This window comes from Nelumbo lutea, chromosome 8 (assembly GCF_056320005.1).
Source record: "Nelumbo lutea isolate HS-2025 chromosome 8, American lotus-T2T, whole genome shotgun sequence".
NCBI classification, from domain to species: domain Eukaryota; kingdom Viridiplantae; phylum Streptophyta; class Magnoliopsida; order Proteales; family Nelumbonaceae; genus Nelumbo; species Nelumbo lutea.
In genome coordinates, this window is record NC_142691.1 from 26,049,385 (window position 1) to 26,070,692 (window position 21,308).

Here is a 21,308-nt window from a genome sequence, read left to right on the forward strand (position 1 = left end):
TGCATTTGCCGGGAGTCGAACCCGGGTCTATTGTTTGGAAGGCAATTATCCTAACCGTTGGACTACAAACGCTTTGTTGATTTGATGAACTAGTCACACATAATCCTGAATTTTGGAATTCTAACCAATTCTTATAAACTAGGTTATAGGTTCTGCCTTAGAACCAAATAAAACCCATGGAATTCTGACCAATTCTTATAAGGTAGGTTATAGGTTCTACCTTGAAACCGAATCCATGCGTACCCTTAATCTCAAGTCTCTACTACAAATATGGATGTCTTTATGGTATTTACTTCTATTTTTTTAATTAGTAGTCATTAAATAAAAATTTTGATAACTATAAAAATAAAAATTATTCCAATATATAATACTAGGAGTCTAGAACAAGTGTACCACCATGGCCACCGATGGAATATTATTTCAGGTGGTTGGGTCTTAGTGGTAGAATCTTGGGTGACTGGTGGGATTACCGGGAAAAATAGTTTGGGTTATGGGATACCACTTCACTAAGTCTGGGATTTAGGAGTGGTCATGAGTCAAGTTCTTTACGAGCAAATCGAATTCGATTCAGTTTCAACTGAGCTTCGAACCAAACTCAAATAGCTACATACATACATATATACATATAATAATAATAATAATAATAATAATAATAATAACAATAATAACAATAATAATAATAATTGATGAAGGGTGATTTGGCCTAACCTAGTAAACAGAGGACACGTGGACGCGACCTGTCAATTAGACTGTGAGTCAGCACTTACCGCTATCTTAGCACCACTTTCCACCTCGATGGGCCAAGCCACCTCGGGCGTCTCAGGCACCTCGACAATGACCAAGGTATGGGTAGCTCGGGATTGCCTAACTCACTGAGGTAACACATCAGACTTCTAGAATCATGCTAGCTATCTCTGAGCTCATCAGGATCATGCCGCACAACCGTAGGAATTATCCACATCATGCCTGGATTAGATGGACACGATAAGCCTTATTGGCTAGCACACTATCCATTAGCTTGGGTCATATGGCACTTAGAGTGGAGGGCACTGCGTCAGGCTGGCTTCACAGAGCAACGAAAACCTCCCGCTCCTACAAGTGGAAGGACAAAGAGCCAGTGCTTCCCTGTCCCAATAACTGCCCTAAGAGTCAAGCCCAATCGGACAAACACCTTTTGCTTTCTTTTTTTTATTGTAAGTCTGTAACAACTACGGGATTCATTCAAGGGAAGATATTATGTTCTTTGCTTCTTGGGTTTCATTCTCTCTCTAGATCTTTGATTGGTTTTTGTGGAATCTTGTGGATCAATTTTAATTTCCCTTTTCCTTCTCAATTTTCTTAGCTACTTCTATAGTTCTATGCGTCCATGAACCACTAAGGAAGGCGTACGACTGAATAGTTTTTTAACTGTCCATGGTGTCCTTCCATTCTTTGGAATTTGTCTAAAACATAATACAATAACTCTTGAAAGACCAAAAGGAAGAGAAAACAAATGGAAAAACTTGTTCATTAAAATTGGGTAGGAGAGAAATACAAGCAGATCGAACTTTCCTTGCAGAATGTTGCTCTACTATTTTCACTACGAATTTTCAAGTTTTCTTCAGCTTTCCAGGCTAGAATCACTGGGTTTGGTTGTTTCATCATATGATATATGATATTATGGAAACCTACAAATGGAAACATTTTGCCTTTCAGTGTTTGAATTTAAAAGTGATAAAAATGGAGGAAATCTTAATTTGCTGAAGGTATGTGATGATATCATTATCTAGCCATGACCACCCAATTGGACACCATTTCAGGTGATTGCATCTTAGTTGTAGAACCTTGGTTCATTAGTGGGGAGGCCTAGAAGAATGACATTCGGTTATGCTCGCACCCATTGAATCAGATTGACCCAGATGATAAAGTTATATCTTGCCACATTGGACATTGAGATCAATGTCTAATATTCTGCATATATTCCTACTTAAATTGCTTTGGATTGACAGTTTAAAATAAAGTTCATTCCCTTACCGTCATCATGCTCAGTCACATAGCATCATGTGACCAATATTTTTTTTTTCAAAACTTCTGAAAATACCCTTTCGATCTCTCTCTCTCCTCACCTATTTCCCCACATGGTGGACTGCTCTAACAGAGATTAACAGAAAAATCTTAGATCTGGTACATAGGCTCCATGCTCCTTCGGTGGTCAGATCCAGTCCAAATCTCATATCTGAGAATCTCTTAAACTCCACGTCATCTCCCTAAACAGTGCTTTGCTCCTCTAGGACCATTATAGACACTGGCACTATCATCACTTGCTTGCCACCATTAGCGGCTCTTCGATCAACTCTCTGACAAGCAATGTCAGATAATCCTTCAGTTACCAATGTTGGCTTGGGGGTGCCCAGGATTGTTGTTGCAAAGAGCATAGCTCTAGTATGTTTATCTTTTGTTGGGAACGACGACCCAAGAAAAGAAGCCATAGTAAAAAAAAAAAAAAAACAACAATAGAAATTAGAACCAATGGCACCGACCTTGCTCTCTCTCCCTCCCTCTCCCTCTCTCTCCCTTGCTCCTCATTCCAACTATTTGCCCATTTGTAATCTATTGGAAACATTGGGTTCCAAGACCGGCAAGCAACACTCACTAAAGTGAAGGAGATGGCCTCAAGAATTCACTCCACATAGATTTCTCTGAATTACCATCCCTACTGCCTGTCTTATATCTAACAGCCTTCGTTCTGCCTCATTCTCATTTTCATTTGTTTTTAGCAAGATCACTCTTGCTTCTTCAATGGAAGTGCTCTCATTTGTTTTTGTAAACCAACAAATACAAAAAATCAACAAGTGGCTCCTCATAGTGTGTCTTCCTGTGTGATGGTTCGATTCCAACATGAACTGTTACTTCCTCAACAGTGTGAATGAGTGATGAAGAATGCATTATTAATTTGTTTTGAAGGGAATTTTCATCCTCAATTGAAATTTGATTTAAGGGGGTGGTGCGGCCAGGAGGATGGATCTAAGTGGGAAAGGGTTGATGGAATGAGGTGACAACTTCAGGGATGGAGATACAACGGTGGTGTGTTAAGACATTCTTTTGGTGAAAGAGGTGGAGGAGACTAGGAATTGTGAGCGATGGAGAGAGGCTTTCTTTTTGGGGAAGAGGAGATAGGGAACTATGAGCAGTGGAGAGAGGGTACCATTTCTCTTATACAGGTGTTGGTCACCAAAGAAGACCCTGAGAAGATGGTCCAAGTTAGATCCCTCCTAGAAGATCATCTTCGGGATGACCTCGTACAACAAGTGAAGGACAAGGTCATCACCCACCGCTTGAAAACTGACCCGCACTACCGACCCATTAGGAAGAAGAAGAGAACCTTCACCTCAGAACGGTGGTAGGCGATCAACGAAGAAGTCTAGAAGCTATTCGATGTCGGCATCATTTGAGAAGTCAAATACCTGGACTGGCTGGCGAGCGTGGTAATGGTGAAGAAGGCCAACAGAAAGTGGAGGATATGTATTGATTTCACCGACTTAAACCAAGTCTATCCCAAAGATAGCTTCCACTACCGAGGATCGACCAACTCGTCGACGTAATGGCGGGGCATGAACTCTTGAGCTTCATGGTTGCATTCTCAAACTACAACCAAATCCAGATGCATCCAGATGACCAGGAGAAGACAACCTTCATCACTGACCGAGGACTTTACTACTATAAAGTGATGCCCTTCAGTCTCAAGAACATTGATGCTACTTATCAGTGGCTCGTGAACCACATTTTTAAAGATCAGCTCGGCTACAACGTGGAGGCGTACGTGAACGACAACCTGGTAAAGACAAAAAAGGCTGAAAACCACCTTGCCAATCACAAAGAAGTCTTCGGCACCCTCAAGAAGTATCGAATGAAGCTAAACCTAACAAAGTATGCCTTCAGGGTCGACTCTGACAAATTCTTGGGGTTCGTGGTCATGCAGCGAGGAACTGAAGACAACCCTGAGAAGATCAAGGCCATCCTCGATATGCAATCACCTCAGACATAGAAAGAAGTGCAATGCCTCACCGGATGAGTGGTCGCCCTCAACAGGTTCATGTCAAAATCCGCGGACCATTGCCTACCCATCTTCAAGTCCCTAAAAACGATTATGGATTTCCAGTGGACTGGGAAATGCAAATGGTCCATCTAGGAACTGAAGAGGTATCTGAGTTTGCCACCTCTACTCACAAAGTTGAGCCCCAGAGAATTGCTACTACTCTATCTCTCGGCTGGAGAGAGGTGGTCAACTTGGTACTAGTAAAGGAGAAAGACTGGACATAAAGGCCGATCTACTACACCAGCAAGTTCCTCAATGGCACAAAAACCCAATACAAGAATCTAGAGAAGGTCGCCCTAGCCCTAGTCACCTCAGCAAGAAAGCTTAGGCCCAACTTCCAAGCCCACAACGTCTGAGTGCTTACCGACCAATCTCTCAAACAAGTTCTACAAAGGTTGAAGCATCTGACCACATAGTCAAATGGAGCACAAAACTAAGCGAGTTTGACATCAAAGCCCAGGCCTTGGCCGATTTCCTGGCTGAGTGCACCTTCTTAGAACAAGGTCCAGTTGCACCACCATCGGTTTGGAATCAAAATGTGGACAGCTCATCCAACCAACAAGGTAGCAGAGCTAGACTTATCCTCCTCATCCTAGACAACACCATATTAGAGCATGCCCTCAAGTTTGAATTCAAGGCATCCAACAATGAAACTGAGTACAAAGCTCTAATTACTGGACTTTGGCTCTCCCTAGACCTTGGTGCCGGACGAGTCAAAGCCTTTAGTGATTCCCAATTGGTTGTCAACCAGATCTATAACCAATTTGAGGCAAGGACACCAACCATGATGAGCTACCTACAAAGGGTGCAACAACTCATCCAGTGGCTTGAACATTTCATCGTCCAACAGGTCCCTCGAGTTGAGAATGTACAATTTGACGCACTCTCAAAGCTCACTAGCTCACCATAGGCAAACCTCAACCTAACGGTCCAGATGGATACAGTAGCTCAGCCAAGCATCTCAGCAACAACCTTCCTCATCCTCCCTGTTTAGCAAGGCCCATCCTAAATGGAGCCCATAACACAATACCTTTGGGATGGCACGCTACCGAAAGACTGAATTGAGGCCAAGAGGCTCGTACACAGGTCGGCCGGTACTGCCTCATCCAGGAACAACTCTACCACCAGTAACACACTCTCCCCTACCTAAGGTGTCTCCTCCCTTCTAAGGCCGACTATGTCCATAGGAAGATACACGATGGTATCTACGAAGACTACCTCAGTGCTCGAACCCTGGCTCATAAGGCACTTCAACAAGGCTACTTCTGGTCGACCATGAAGCAAAACGCAGTCCGACTCGTCAGAAAATGCAACTTTTGTCAAAGGCACTCGAACCTTCATTAGCCAGTAGTTCCTCTTAAGACGATCATGAGTCTGTGGCCCTTCGCTTAGTGGGGAATGGACATCCTTGGACCTTTCCCTACCAAATTCGGGAAAAAGAAATTCCTCCTTGTCATAATGGACTACTTCACCAAGTGGGTGGATGCCAAATCCCTGGCACACATCACTGCACAGAATGCCTGAAACATCTTTTGGCAAAGCATTGTTTGTAGGTTCGGCATTCCTCGAATCCTCATCACTAACAACGGCACTCAATTCACTGATCGTAAATTCAAAACCTTCTACACCGACCTAAAGATAGAACCTTCTAGTCGAGTAATATATGTTTCCTGCAGAAGTGTTTTTTAATTCCCGTGAGATCACCGAGAGACGTTGAAGGGTGGTGATGAACGCATGAAGGCTCGGGGCACACATAGACTCTCTTTTTGATCTCTTTGCTGGTTCTCTGCCTCAGCTTCCACGGAAGATTATGGCCTCTCCTGTGAAACTGAAGGTTCTGATCTCTCTGAAAACCCTTGTTGCAGATCTCGCGCACAAATCTGTTGGTTGCCAATAGAGTTTTACGGGATAAAGCAATCACTTCAGCATCTAGGTCTGAAACAATAAAATAAAAGACACATATAGGGAGATTAATTAGAATCAGTTGCAAGAAATCCAATACAATAAAAACGAAAATGAAGAACAAGGAGGGACATTTACCTGGGTTTCTAGGGAGATTTCTCTTCCTCTTGATCTTCTGTTGTTGCGGCTGCTGAGAAATGACAGAGAACATAGGTTTCAAGCTACTTAAGTCCTGAACTCTAGTACCAGAAGAGACACTAGCTTCCTCGGACAAGGAGGTTGAATTGGACATGGTTGCAGGCAACATGCCTGTGAATAAAACTCCAAGCAAAGTGAGATCTCTTTCTCTATACTGGATTTCTTTCAACACTTCGCCCTTATTGCTTGACGGTTGATCGACTACTTTACAAATGAATGAAACAACAGGAAAAAAAAAGAGAAAATAACAATGAAAAAGAAACCCCCAGCTTGGAATACAGCACAATACAGCCTAAATGAAGCACAGGTGGCTGTGATATCTAGACATAGAAACGCATTAGTGGCAAAAGAAAATCTCTTGATTCAGATTTTTTTTTTTAATTTAGTCTTAATTTTATATTTCCTGCATCTCCAAGTCTGACGTAAAGCTTGAGTGTCAAGCATGGGCGATGGTGGCGGTACGGTGGCGAACTGAGAACATCACCCCTCCGGTAGGCTATGGTGGTGGCTAGCGGCGAGCCCTTTCGATTCTGATTCATTTTGTTGAGAAAGAAGGTGATGAACAGTGTATTTTATTTCAAAAGATGGAATTTAAAATTCGGGTACTAAATTGGCAATCTTCCTAAATTATAGGGTATCTATTTGGAATTTTCCCTTTTTTCAATTATTATCCATTAAATAAAAATTTTGATAACTATAAAAATAAAAATTGTTTCAAAATAAAATTTTGATAACTAAAAATGAAAACCACTAATAGTAAATTAATTAATTACCCATGAATGAAAACAATATTGATAATTAAACTACAAACGTTTGCCGAGAGTCGAACCCGGGTCTACAAATTAATGAAAAAAAATATTGCTAATTAAATTACCCATGCATGAGAAAGCATTAATTATCTACAAACTAAAGAATAACATCAGAATACGTTTGCCAGGAGTCAAACCCGGGTCTATTGCTTGGAAGGCAATTATCCTAACCGTTGGACTACAAACGCTTTGTTGATTTGATGAACTAGTCACACATAATCCTGAATTTTGGAATTCTAACCAATTCTTATAAACTAGGTTATAAGTTCTGCCTTAGAACCGAATAAAACCCATGGAATTTTGACCAATTCTTATAAGGTAGGTTATAGGTTCTGCCTTGAAACCGAATCCATGCGTACCCTTAATCTCAAGTCTCTACTACAAATATGGATGTCTTTATGGTATTTACTTCTATTTTTTGAATTATTAGTCATTAAATAAAAATTTTGATAACTATTAAAATAAAAATTATTTCAATATATAATACTAGGAGTCTAGAACAAGTGTACCACCATGGCCACCGATGTAATATTATTTCAGGTGGTTGGGTCTTAGTGGTAGAATCTTGGGTGACTAGTGGGATTACTCGGAAAAATAGTTTGGGTTATGGGATACCACTTCAATGGTGCGGGTTATAAAAGTCATCTTGCCTATAACAAATTTTTATTATTTTCACTAAATCTTGGATTTAGGAGTGGCCATGAGTCGAGCTCTTTACGAACAATTCAAATTTGATTCAGTTTCAAACGAGCTTCGTACCAAACTCAAATAGCTACATACATACATATATACAAATAATAATAATAATAATAATAATAATAATAATAATAATAATAATAATAATAATAACAACAAGAATAATAATAATTGATGAAGGGTGATTTGGCCTAACCTAGTAAACAGAGGACACGTGGACGCGACCTGTCAATTAGACTGTGAGTCAGCACTTACCACCATCTTAGCACCACTTTCCACCTCGGTGGGCCAAGCCACCTAGGGTGTCTCAGGCACCTCGGCAATCAAAATTGATGTACTTTATGAGTTTATTGTAAATGAATAAAAGTGCATATTTGACTCATGTTCCCTTGGTATGTTTCTGTGTAATACCCTTAAACTGGACACTTATTGAGACTCATGTTAGTTTAGAATGTTCACAGCCAGTGGGTCAGTCTGGGGAGACCTATCCTGACAAGGCTGACACTGTGGTGCCACCAAGTCGGTTGGGGTGGCTTGTCTCAGCTACTGGGGTGAGACCCTAGGCATATACAATTTGGGATTAATTGAATCTTTGAACTGGACCAGATTTCTAGTATTTCCCTGGACCTTGGAGATTAATGGGCAAAACTGGAAAGTTACACCCGACCCCTAGACTCGATAATGATACTGCACTAGGTGTCGGATCGGGCTGTCTTTGATGTACCAATCAGTGAGATCCTTAGCAGGGGTCAAAACCTGGGTATGTTGGGACAATCTGAGAATTCATCTGAGTGGGTGATCATAGTGACAAGATCAGCCCCTTTGTCGGACAAAGGTAATGATCGGGGATGCACTCTCACTGTTGGAAACCAAGACTGCCGGTAGTCGATTTCAACTGTTGAGATTTGTTTTGCAAAGTATATTTTATATGAGATATAAAAGTATATATATTATGGTTTCTAAAATGTTTGCAAAAAGGTTTTAATTCTTGGGATCCATATAAGTGGAGAGTGCAACACTGTTCCTTGCAGCCGAGGGAGAGGTCCTCTCTTGTCAGGCAGTGTATGATCATTAAGGGCTGAGAGGTTAAGTGTAAGACCATTGAAGATAATACCTGATGGGCTAATCTTGCATCTGCCCACAGTCCCTGGGTGTTACAAGGTGTCTTGGCCCTGGGACCACTTAGGGTAAGTGTTGGGCCCATAGAGCCCATTCGATGGGTTTCAGGGGGTGCACTGTCTTTAACAATGTATTCGACCAGGCCTTGTAACAAAGGCTGGGCCGAACCCATGTGGCTGATGTGTAGATCAATGCTTGGGTCCCACACCATACAAGGAAGCCCAACTGGGCAGCAGTTAGGAAGGTTAAGTGAGCATATAAGCTTAATGGGCCTAAAGCCCATTTTGAACTGGGCTATTTTTTTAGTTAATTAAAGGGGTGAATTCTGAGATGGATTAGCAGATAGGATAGGTCTTAATCCTATCCACTCAGAGAGTCCAGATCTGAATGTGATTCAGATCTAGAAACCTCCTAATGGGATTAGGAGAAAGCTAATCTAATCTACAGATAAGATACGGGTTTATCCTTATCGCTAGAAGAGAAGGCTGATCCAGATATGATTTGGATAAGCAGCTCCTAATGAGATTAGGAGCTGATCTTTTATGTTAACAAAAAGAACGAGGGGGCGGTAACCTTTAGGAGATATACATTAGATCCTCTTTATTGCTGAAATCAAGAAGAGAGAATTCTGCACCCTACGAATACTCTCTTGCTGCCTCCCTATTCTTGCTGCCCTATTTGCCAGTTCGATCTCCATTTGTGGGAGAAGTCAAGATTGGATCTTGACATTAGTTCTTTGAGAAATGATTGAAAAGGAAGCTGAGCTCTCGTACCATTCTACTGATTCTTGCGAAGGACAGAGTTTTTGGGGAAGAACACTACTGATTCTACTTCATCCTGCACTATGCCATCTTCAGTGGGAGCAGTCTTTGGATCCTTCCTTGGGTGTGAACACCTTCGTTGGGAGATATTACTTCTCCATATCAGGTATAATTCTCTCCTATTCCTTTTGGTTCAGATCTGATTCAGTTTAAGGTTCAAGAATGATCCTTGAAAATATGATTTTCTAAATAGGGAATGTGATTCCCAGTTGAAGGGAGAGAAAAATTTTTGAAATTCGCCCCCTTATTCCGCAATCTTTGGGCATCCATGGGATGGATCTCTCATCCCTTCAGTGGTTTCAGAGCCATGGTTCAAATCTTGAACCATTCTGTTTCAGATCTGAACCTGCGCAATTAGGGAGAAGGCATTCTACCCAATTTGCACAGATATGGTTTTTGGGAAATTTGTTCCCAAAATAGATGGAAAAATAATTTGAAATTAATTTTAAATAAATCTTATTATTATTTAGAATTGTTCTTTATAATTTTCTTGATTTATGGGCTGTTCGTACAAGAGGAGATCGAATTCTTGGTTTGCGCAGGGAACCTGCGATTTTGCAGTTCTTGAATTATTTTTGGGTCTGTAAATAATTTTTTTTATTTTCTAGACTCAATGTATAGGTATTCGATCTAATGTAATTATTAATAGAAATAAGATTTCTATTTATTTTTATTTTGGATCGAAGATGGCGATGCAGAAAAAGAGATTTCGCAGAGAAGGAGATTTCGCATATGAGAGAAACGCTATCTGCGATTTGCAGTTTTTGAAACTGCATTCTGTGATCTAACCTTTGTTTTGCGGGAAAGATTGTGCGAACAGCCCTGATTGACTGATTCTTGTTTTTCCATTTATCAGTATTTAATTTTAGATTATTTTCTTGAATTAAGGATTTAATTAAAAATCAAACCCTAGACCCATTCGAACCGAGATTGGTTCAAACTGTTTGGACCAATTCTAGGGTTTAATCAAGGCTGAAAGTCAGCCCTAATTTCCCACTAATGGGCATAAGGATTGATATTTAATTAAATGGTTAATTTGGCCCAGCCTGTAAAGGCCCAGTTTTAAATAGTTAAAACTGCAAAAGCCCATTTTAAAGGATAAAACTATATGGGCCAAACTGGGTAACCCTAATTCAGCTCATATACCTAGATAATATTAATGGTTAATATTATGGAATTTTAACGGGCTTCCAACGGGCCTTACAGATAATTAATTGATTGGATCAATTTATCCCTGCATGAGATGTATGGATGTGTGATGTGCTGCGTACATGGGCCATAAGTACTTGGCCCATGCTCATTTGACAGTGGCTCTTGCGCACACCATGGCTGAATGCACATCATTGCCATGGTGTCCCTTTTGGTCATTGGATGACTTCCCTCAGTGGTGGGCCCCACACCTCATCAAGAGGTTACGTGCGGAACCCTAGTTGATTCAAGGCTCACCGAAATCTGGCTTTATGAAAGTCAGTGGGAGCCACTTTGGTTTGCCCTAAATCAAACTAGGGCGTAATTTTGTTCCCTCCAGCTAATATGAGTGCATGTGATAGGGAGATTCATATGATGAACTCTCTAAAGGCCTTCCATCATTAGCATGAGGATGGGTCCTTCAGTAATGAGGAAACGCACTAGAAAATGGGTTATCCATTTGCTGTTGGACTTGTCTGAGTGTTTCATAAGATGATAGGGGCATCATAGACCGATGTGGGAGGGGCTTCACCAGAAAATGGGAACTCTCTCACGGTACCTTGGCGTTCATGAATATGATGGGTAAGCACTCACTGGACAGAAAGGTTTACCTGAAAATGGCTATGAACCTTGTCTGATAGAGGCCAAAGGGAAAACTCATATGATGAGTGGATATGATCATTCACAGAAAGGTGGTGGGGTTATGCAACTGAAACAGTTGGCTCCATGCACCCTATGTGATTTCCCACATTTCCAGAGACAACCCGTAGTCTCCGTCACTGAGAAAGGAGGGAAATCTCAGAGACGAATAAATGGAAATGGATCGTAGATTAAAATCCATATCTATGAAATGAACATGAATCAAATTAGGTTGTGGACTGATGTTTGCTCTTTTATCAGAAAATGGCAAACGAATCTTTTGCAAAACTGCTTGATGACAACAAGTTGAAGGGCCCAAACTATGTTGACTGGTACAGAAACCTTATGCTGGTCCTAGCTTCTGAAAAGCTGGACAAAGTGGCAAAGAATCCTACCCCGGAGCGTCCGGGTGATAGGGCTTCTGAGGCCCGAAGGAGAGACTATCAAGAATGGGAGGAGAAAAACTCCCTTGCCCGGTGTTACATCATTGCCTCCTTGGACAACCCGATACAGAGGCAGTTTGATCATATTGAACTTGCCAAAGACATATTGGACAGTCTCAGGACAATGTATGAAGAGCAGAATCGTTCTACTCGACAAAAGCTCTTGAAACAGTTCATGACCGCACAAATGTCCAAGGGTCAACAAGTTCACAACTATTGTCTTCGGATGATGGGATACATCAACGAACTAGAGGCTCTTGGATCCGGGCTGGACCTTGCAACCCAGATAGATGCTATCCTTAACTCTTTGCCTCCTTCCTTTAATCCGTTCATCATGAACTATAACATGAACAAGTTGAATGTCAGCTTACAAGAGCTCAGCAATATGTTACAAAGAGCTGAAGAACTGATTAGAAAGGATGAGCCTGTAGCCATGCTTGTTGAAGCTGGCAAGAGAAAGAGGAAGGCAAAGAAGCCTCAGAAGAAAGCCACTAAGAGCAAGAAGCAGAAGAAAGACAAAGCATCGGATGCTTGTCATTTCTGCAAGAAGACCGGCCACTGGAAAAGGAACTGTCCTGCCTACCTGGAATCCAAGAAAGGTAACTTCGAAACTTGTGTTATAGAAACCAATTTGTTGGTAGCTTCTGCGTCTTGGTGTATTGACTCCGGGGCTTCAACTCATGCTTGTAACTCACTACAGGGGTTCAAGGTAAGCAGAAGGCTGAGTGAAGGAGAAGTCACACTCTACTTGGGGACTACTGCAACTGTTGCAGCCGCGGCCATAGGAACCGTGGAGTTAATTTTTAGAGAAGGAACATTTGTACTGAAAGACTGTCTATATGTGCAAAATTTAAGGAGAAATTTGATTTCTGTCTTAAAACTGTGTGCAGATGGTTATTCTGTCTTCTTTAGTAATACGATTACTATTAAAAGAAACAACAGATTCATCGCATACGGGGAACTGGAGAACAGTCTCTATGTTCTACTTCCTTCTCTAGAAACTAACATAACCGAAACTACGTCGGCTGAAATCCCCAAGAAGAGAGCCGGTGATACAGTTAATCCCACGTGTCTGTGGCATTATCGACTTGGCCACATCGGTGTTGACCGAATCACAAGGTTGGTAAAGGATGGTCCTTTGGATTTTCTAATTGTAGAAGATCTTCCCACTTGTGAGCCTTGCCTACAAGGCAAGATGACGAAACGGTCATTTAACGATAAGCCTGAAAGATGTACAAGCACAATTGACCTAATACATACTGATGTATGTGGTCCCCTGAGTGTTAGGACACGAAATCAACACGTGTATTTCATCACCTTCACAGATGAGACACAAGTCTAAATCCTTTGAAAAGTTCAAAGAGTTTAGACAAGAGGTCGAGAAATAGTTAGGGAGAGAAATAAAGGCCCTTCGATCAGATCGAGGTGGCGAGTATCTCTCTGACGAATTCAGGGACTACTTAAAGGACAATGGGATAGTATCACAATTAGCTCCTCCTGCTACACCACAACTTAACGGTGTTTCGGAGAGGAGGAATAGGACCTTATTAGATATGGTCCGGTCGCTTTTCATACACTCAGAGATACCCACATCCTTTTGGGGTTACGCATTAGAGACTGTGATTTATGTGCTGAATTGGGAATGTGATTCCCAGTTGAAGGGAGAGAAAAATTTTTGAAATTCACCCCCCTTATTCTGCAATCTTTGGGCGCCCATGGGATGGATCTCTCATCCCTTCAATTCATTCCCTTACCGTTAACTTTCCGTCACACTCAGTCGCATAACATCACATGACCAAAATGTTTTTTTCAAAACTTCTGAAAATACCCTTTCGAATCTCTCTCTCCTTACCTCCTTCCCCACATAGCAGACTATTCTATCAGAGATTAACTGAAAAATCTTAGATCTGGTACATAGGCTACATGATCCTTCGGCGGTCAGATCCGGTCCAAATCTCATATCTGAGTATCTCTTAGACTCCATGTCATTTCCCTCAACAGTGCTTAGCTCCTCTGGGACCATTATAGACATAGGCACTACCATCACTTGCTTGCCACCGTTGGCGGCTATCCGATCATCTCTCTGAAAAGCAATGTCAGATTGTCCTTCAGTTACCAGCGTTGGTTTGTGGTGCCCAAGATTGTTGTTATAGAGAGCATAGCTCTAGTATGTTTAGTTTTTGTCGGGAATGATGGCCAGGCAAAGCAGCCATAGTTGAAAAAACAATAGCAATAGAAATTAGAACCAGCGGCAACAGCACCGACCTTGCTCTCTCTCCCTCTCTCTCTCCCTTGCTCCTCACCACCACCGACCTCATTCCCACCATTTTCCCATTTGTCATGTATTGGAAACATTGGATTCCAAGACCGGCAAGCAACACTCATTGAAGTGAAGGGGAATGCCTCAAGAATTCACTCCACATAGATTTCTCTGAACTAGCCATCCCTGCTGCCTGTCGTATATCTAGCAGCCTTCATTCTGCCTCATTCTCATTTTCATTTGTTTTTAGCAAGATCGCTCTTGCTTCTTCAACGGCGGTGTTTTCATTTGTTTCTATAAACCAACAAATATGAAAAATAGACAAATGGATTCTCTTAGTGTGTCTCCCTGTGTGATGGTTTGAGTTCCAACATCAACTATTACTTCCTCGTCACTGTGAATGAGTGATGAAGAAGGCATCATTAATATTTCTTTTGAAGGGAATTTTCATCCTGAATTGATATTTAATTTAAGAGGGGGGTGCGGCCAGGATGATGGATCTAAGTGGGAAAGGGTTTATGGAATGAGGTGACAACTTCAGGGATGGAGATAAAATGGTGGTGTGTTAAGACGTTCTTTTGGTGAAAGAGGAGGAGACTGGGAAGTGGGTGGGAACTGTTAGCGATGGAGAGCGGCATTCTTTCAATGGAAGAGGAGGAGACGGGGAATTATGAGCGGTGGAAACGATTCAGGCTTTGTCGCTGGACAGGACCCCTGTATACCATCCCATCTCTAGAAAAAAAAAAGATAAAACCTAGAAACAGGAAACTAGATCTGTTTTTGAAACACTCATCAGGCGCCCTCACAGGACGGGACCCTTGTATACAATCCCATCTCTAGAAAAGTAAAAAGACAAAACCCAGAAAAAAGAAACTAGGTCTACTCCCAAACCCTCATCTAGACTCTCATAAGCTCCCCAACAATGACAACTTTCTTTGACTTAGGTGGATCCTTCCCCTACAATGACAAAGAATGGAGATTTGGAATTGCAATAGTCATCTTGAGGAAGGGCAAATTCAAACCATCTCCAAAACATCATCAGAATTCCTCATCAATTGGGTTTTATTTTGAAATTTGAGAAATAGTGTAGGACAAATTCGACATTTCATTTCTTTTTGTTAGCACTTAACGACAATGTCAATTATTAGAAAGAGTAAAGGTACTTTAAGGCAATATGTAAATAGTACGGATAGAGTTAGTCAATTAGCTAAATAGTAGGGGTCGTTTAATGAAATTGCCCATATATATGTATATAATTATTTATTTTTATTGAAAGTTTGGCCTATAGTTGAGCTCAAACTTCAAGCTTTTGAGTTGAATAGAAATCAAGCTCAAGCCTTTATCTTGAATTGAGCTCAAGTTCGAGCACAATCACCATAGGTTTTTTGTGAGCCTAGCTTTAATAGCTAGGTATTCAGCTCAGCTCAGCTCGAATCCACCCTTGCTTATAAATCGAGCAGGGGCATAAGGTAGTCAAACGTTGGCCCAACTCTAACAGGTATGGATAATCGATAGAGTTTGCATGGGCACCCCATATGTGCCCCACAAATATCTCAATAGTGCACTAGGAACATCTCCCAAAGCAAGTATGGGAGATTTTCCCAATGAAGGTTGAGATGTGCATGTGGGGCGCTTTTTGCGGGCCACCAATCTTAACTCCAATCGTTACTTATTTGTTGTGATGCTCATCTCAAATATAGAGGTGAGCCACGTGGCTTTTGCGAAGGCTTGGGTCATATCCCTAAAACGGGATCAACTTCCCACATAGCACACCCCATAGGGGCTCCACCGCCCATCCCCTCTGTGCATTGGGAATATCTCCCCATCACAAGCACAGGAGATATTCCCAATGCACGGAGGGGATGAGTTGTGGGGTGCATTCTTTGGGCAGCCAATCTGATCACCATGTCCCTCTTAGAATGAAGGGCACTACATCAGCTGTTAGGCTGGTTTCTTAAAGTAGTGAAAACCTCCTACTCCTAAGGAAGGCAACGGGGTGTCTAATATTGACCCAGATGATAAAGTTATATCTTGCCACATTGGACATTGAGATCAATGTCTAATATTCTGCATATATTCCCACTTAAATTGCTTTGGATTGACAGTTTAAAATAAAGTTCATTCCCTTACCATCATCAGTCTCAGTTACATAGCATCATGTAACCAATATTTTTTTTTTCAAAACTTCTGAAAATACCCTTTCGATCTCTCTCTCTCCTCACCTCTTTCCCCACATGGTGGATTGGTCTAACAGAGATTTACTGAAAAATCTTAGATTTGGTACATAGGCTCCAAGCTCCTTTGGTGGTCAGATCCAGTCCAAATCTCATATCTGAGAATCTCTTAAACTCCATGTCATCTCCCTAGACAGTGCTTTGCTCCTCTAGGACCATTATAGACACTGGCACTATCATAACTTGCTTGCCACCATTAGCGGCTCTCTGATCAGCTCTCTGACAAGCAATGTCAGATAATCCTTCGGTTACCAATGTTGGCTTGGGGGTGCCCAGGATTGTTGTTGCAGAGAGCATAGCTCTAGTATGTTTATCTTTTGTCGGGAATGATGACCCAAGGAAAGAAGCCATAGTAAAAAAAAATAGCAACAATAGAAATTAGAACCAATGGCACCGACCTTGCTCTCTCCCTCCCTCTCCCTCTCTCTCCCTTGCTCCTCACCACCACCGACCTCATTCCAACCATTTGCCCATTTGTCATCTATTGGAAACATTGGGTTCCAAAACCGGCAAGCAACACTCGCTGAAGTGAATGAGAAGGCCTCAAGAATTCACTCCACATAGATTTCTCTGAATTAGCCATCCCAGCTGCCAGTCCTATTTCTAATAGCCTTCATTCTGCTTCATTCTCATTTTCATTTGTTTTTAGCAAGATCACTCTTGCTTCTTCAATGGAAATGTTCTCATTTGTTTTTATAAACCAACAAATACAAAAAACCAACAAGTGGCTCCTCATAGTGTGTCTTCCTGTGTGATGGTTCGAGTTCCAACATGAACTGTTACTTCCTCATCAGTGTGAATGAGTGATGAAGAATGCATTATTAATTTGTTTTGAAGGGAATTTTCATCCTCAATTGAAATTTGATTTAAGGGGGGTGGTGCGGCCAGGAGGATGGATCTAAGTGGGAAAGGGTTGATGGAATGAGGTGACAACTTCAGGGATGGAGATACAACGGTGGTGTGTTAAGACATTCTTTTGGTGAAAGAGGAAGAGGAAACTAGGAATTCTGAGCGATGGAGAGAGGCGTTCTTTTAATGGAAGAGGAGATAGGGAACTATGAGCAGCGGAGAGAGGGTACCATTTCTCTTATACAGGTGTCACTCTCCAAAGAAGACCTTGAAAAGATGGTCCAACACAGATCCCTCCTAGAAGATCGTCTTCGGGATGACCTCGTACAACAAGTGAAGGACAAGGTCATCACCCACCACTTGAAAACTGACCCGCACTACCGACCCATCAGGAAGAAGAAGTGAAGCTTCACCACAGAATGGTGGCAGGTGATCAACAAAGAAGTTTAGAAGTTATTCGATGCCGACATCATTTGAGAAGTCAAATACCTAGACTGGCTGGCGAGCGTGGTAATGGTGAAGAAGGCCAACAGAAAGTGGAGGATATGTATTGATTTCACTGACTTGAACAAAGTCTATCCCAAAGATAGCTTCCCCCTACTGAGGATCGACCAACTCGTCGACGTAATGGCGGGGCATGGACTCCTGAGCTCCATGGTTGTGTTCTCAAGCTACAACCAAATCCAGATGCATCCAGACGATCAGGAGAAGACAACCTTCATCACTAACCGAGGGCTTTACTACTATAAAGTGATGCCCTTCGGTCTCAAGAACGCTGATGCTACTTATCAGTGGCTCGTGAACCACATTTTTTAAAGATCAACTCGACTACAACGTGGAGGCGTACGTGAATGACATGTTGGTAAAGACCAAAAAGGTCAAGAACCACCTTGCCAATCTCAAAGAAGTCTTCGACACTCTCAGGAAGTATCGAATGAAGCTGAACCTAACAAAGTATGCCTTCAGGGTTGACTCTGACAAATTCTTAGGGTTCGTGGTGCAATGAGGAATCGAAGACAACCCTGAGAAGATCAAGGCCATCCTCGATATGCAATCACCTCGGACATAGAAAGAAGTGCAACGCCTCACCGATGAGTGGTCGCCCTCAACAAGTTCATGTCAAAATCCGCGGACCGATGCCTACCCATCTTCAAGACCCTAAAAAAGATTATGGATTTCTAGTGGACCGAGAAATGCAAATGGTCCATTTAGGAACTGAAGAGGTATCTGAGTTTGCCACCTCTACTCACAAAGTTGAGCCCCGAAGATTTGCTACTACTCTATCTCTCAGCTGGAGAGAGGTGGTCAACTTGGTACTAGTAAAGGAGAAAGACTGGACACATAGCCCGATCTACTACACCAGCAAGTTCCTCAATGGCACAAAAATCCAATACAAGAATGTAGAGAAAGTCGCCCTAGCCCTAGTCACCTCGGCAAGAAAGCTTAGGCCCTACTTTCAAGCCCACAACGTCTAAGTGCTTACCGACCAGTCTCTCAAACAAGTTCTACAAAGGTTGGAAGCATCTGACCACATAGTGAAATGGAGCACAAAACTAAGCGAGTTTGACATCATAGCCCAGGCCTTGGCCGATTTCCTAGCTGAGTGCTCCTTCTTAGAACAAGATCCAGTTGCACCACCATCGGTTTGGAATCAAAATGTGGACAGTTCATCCAACCAACAGGATAGCAGAGATAGACTTATCCTCCTCAGCCTAGACAACACCATATTAGAGCAAGCCCTCAAGTTTGAATTCAAGGCATCCAAGAACGAAACTGAGTACAAAGCTCTGATTACTAGACTTCGGCTCTCCCTACACCGTGGTGCCCGACGAGTCAAAGCCTTTTGTGATTCCCAATTGGTTGTCAACCAAATCTATAACCAATTAGAGGCATGGACACCAACCATGATGAGCTACCTACAAAGGGTGCAAGAACTCATCCAGTGGCTCGAACATTTCACCATCCACAGGTCCCTCGAGTTGAGAATGTACAATTTGACGCACTCTCAAAGCTCACTAGCTCACCGTAGGCAAACCTCGACCTAACGGTCTAGATGGATACACTAGCTCAGCCAAGCATCTCAACAACAGCCTTCCTCATCCTCCCCATTTAGCAAGGCCCATCCAAAATGCAGCCCATAACACAATACCTTTGGGATGGCATGCAACGCAAAGACTGAATTGAGGCCACCAATAACACACTCTCCCCTACCTGAGGTGTCTCCTCCCTTCTAAGGCCGACTATGTCCATAGGAAGATACACGAAGGTATCTACAAAGACCACCTCAGTGCTTGAACCTTGGCTCATAAGGCACTTCAACAAGGCTACTTCTGGCCGACCATGAAGCAAAACGCAGCCTGACTCGTGAAAAAGTGCAACTTTTGTTAGAGGCACTTCAACCTTCGTTAGCCAGTAGTTCCTCTAAAGACGATCATGAGTCTGTGGCCCTTTGCTCAGTGGGGAATGGACATCCTCGGACCTTTCCCTACCAAAGTTGGGAAAAAGAAATTCCTCCTTGTTGTAGTGGACTACTTCACCAAATGGGTGGATGCCAAAGCCCTGGCACACATCACTGCACAGAATACCCGAAACATCTTTTGGCAGAGCATTGTTTGTAGGTTCAGCATTCCTCGAATCCTCATCACTAACAACGACACTCAATTCACTGATCGTAAGTTCAAAGCATTCTACACCGACCTAAAGATAGATCACCGAACTATAAGCGTTCACCGACCACAAAGCAATGGACAAACTGAAGTGACCAACCGAACCCTACTACACGGGCTAAAGATCAGACTTAACAAGGTCAAGGGAAGCTGGGTCTAGAAATTACCGAGCATTCTCTAGGCATATAGGACCACACCGTGGATAGCTACCGGAAAGACATCATTCAACCTAGCGTATGGGGCTGAAGCCATAATCCCCGTGGAGATAGGCTCCCCAACTCTCTAGACCAAGCTCTACGACGACGAGTAGAACAACGAGGACTATGTGTAGAGCTCGACCTGGTAGAAGAAGCACGTGACCAAGCATACCTCAAGATGGTAGCGTAGCAGCATAGGATGGCTAGGTACTACGACTCAAAAGTTCGAAGAAGATAGTTCAAGACAGACAACCTCGTCCTTCAAAATGTCATAGTACCCACACCAGGAGAAGGGAAGCTCAGATCAAACTGGGAAAGACTATATAGTGTGACTGAAGTCCTTGGACCTGGTACCTACAAGCTAGAAGTCATCGACAGAATGACAATGGCACCCGCGCACAGCTTTCACTCGTTACTACACACACAATCACACTTTGGCAATGTGTGACCGACCAAGTTGACTAGCTGACTCAGCCGACAACGACCAGAGCCCGAAGTGGGAACGACGTTCCCACCTCCTAAGGCTAGAGGGCGGCCATCGAACTCCGCACACCTAACTCATAACATGTCAAAACAGAGTAGACTGAGGAACACAGCTTGCCCAAAAAGCTCCCCGAGACCAAGTGCCTCTAAGCATCCCCCAAGCAATGAGAGCTCAAAAGCACCTCGGCCAACACAAAGACGAAGACTAAGGACATCAGGATCTCGGCTACCCTAGACCTTGGCTAGGATAAGACCGAGGCTTACGACTAACCCACTCGCTTAAGTTCAACAAACTAAAAGGAGATGAAAGATGAAGGACGCATAGCTTGGAACAAAAAACATCTTTTCATTCCAAGCCGTATACTTTGCAAAAGGATTATGACAAAGCCATACATCCCAAAACAAAAGCAACAGCAACACTAACCAAGGACAAATTGCCACCTATTACTATATAACTCATGGGACTACATCTACATATAATGATCATTTAAAGACAAGAATATGCGATAGTGAGACAAGATGAGAAGATGGAAGCAGTGTCACTGGACAAGCACTTCATTCCTTGGTCGGATGCTCCTCGACCAATTAAGGCACCTCGATAGCAGCAATGCCATCCTTGGTAGGCGTAGGGGGATCGAACGGATACATAACCTACACGACCTCAGCAACATCGAGGAACCGATGCACAATCCTCTCCCAGCAAAAGTGGAACCCCTCTGCCCAGGACTG

The 21,308-nt window shown here is 42.6% G+C and overlaps 2 non-coding genes across 2 annotated transcripts; both read right to left on the bottom strand.

Annotated features, from left to right (window-relative positions):
- On the bottom strand, positions 1–72 carry TRNAG-UCC (transfer RNA glycine (anticodon UCC)). Its single transcript has one exon. It is a non-coding gene; the product is annotated as a tRNA-Gly (tRNA).
- A 7,028-nt stretch (positions 73–7,100) lies between these two features.
- On the bottom strand, positions 7,101–7,172 carry TRNAG-UCC (transfer RNA glycine (anticodon UCC)). Its single transcript has one exon. It is a non-coding gene; the product is annotated as a tRNA-Gly (tRNA).
- Positions 7,173–21,308: the final 14,136 nt, after the last annotated feature.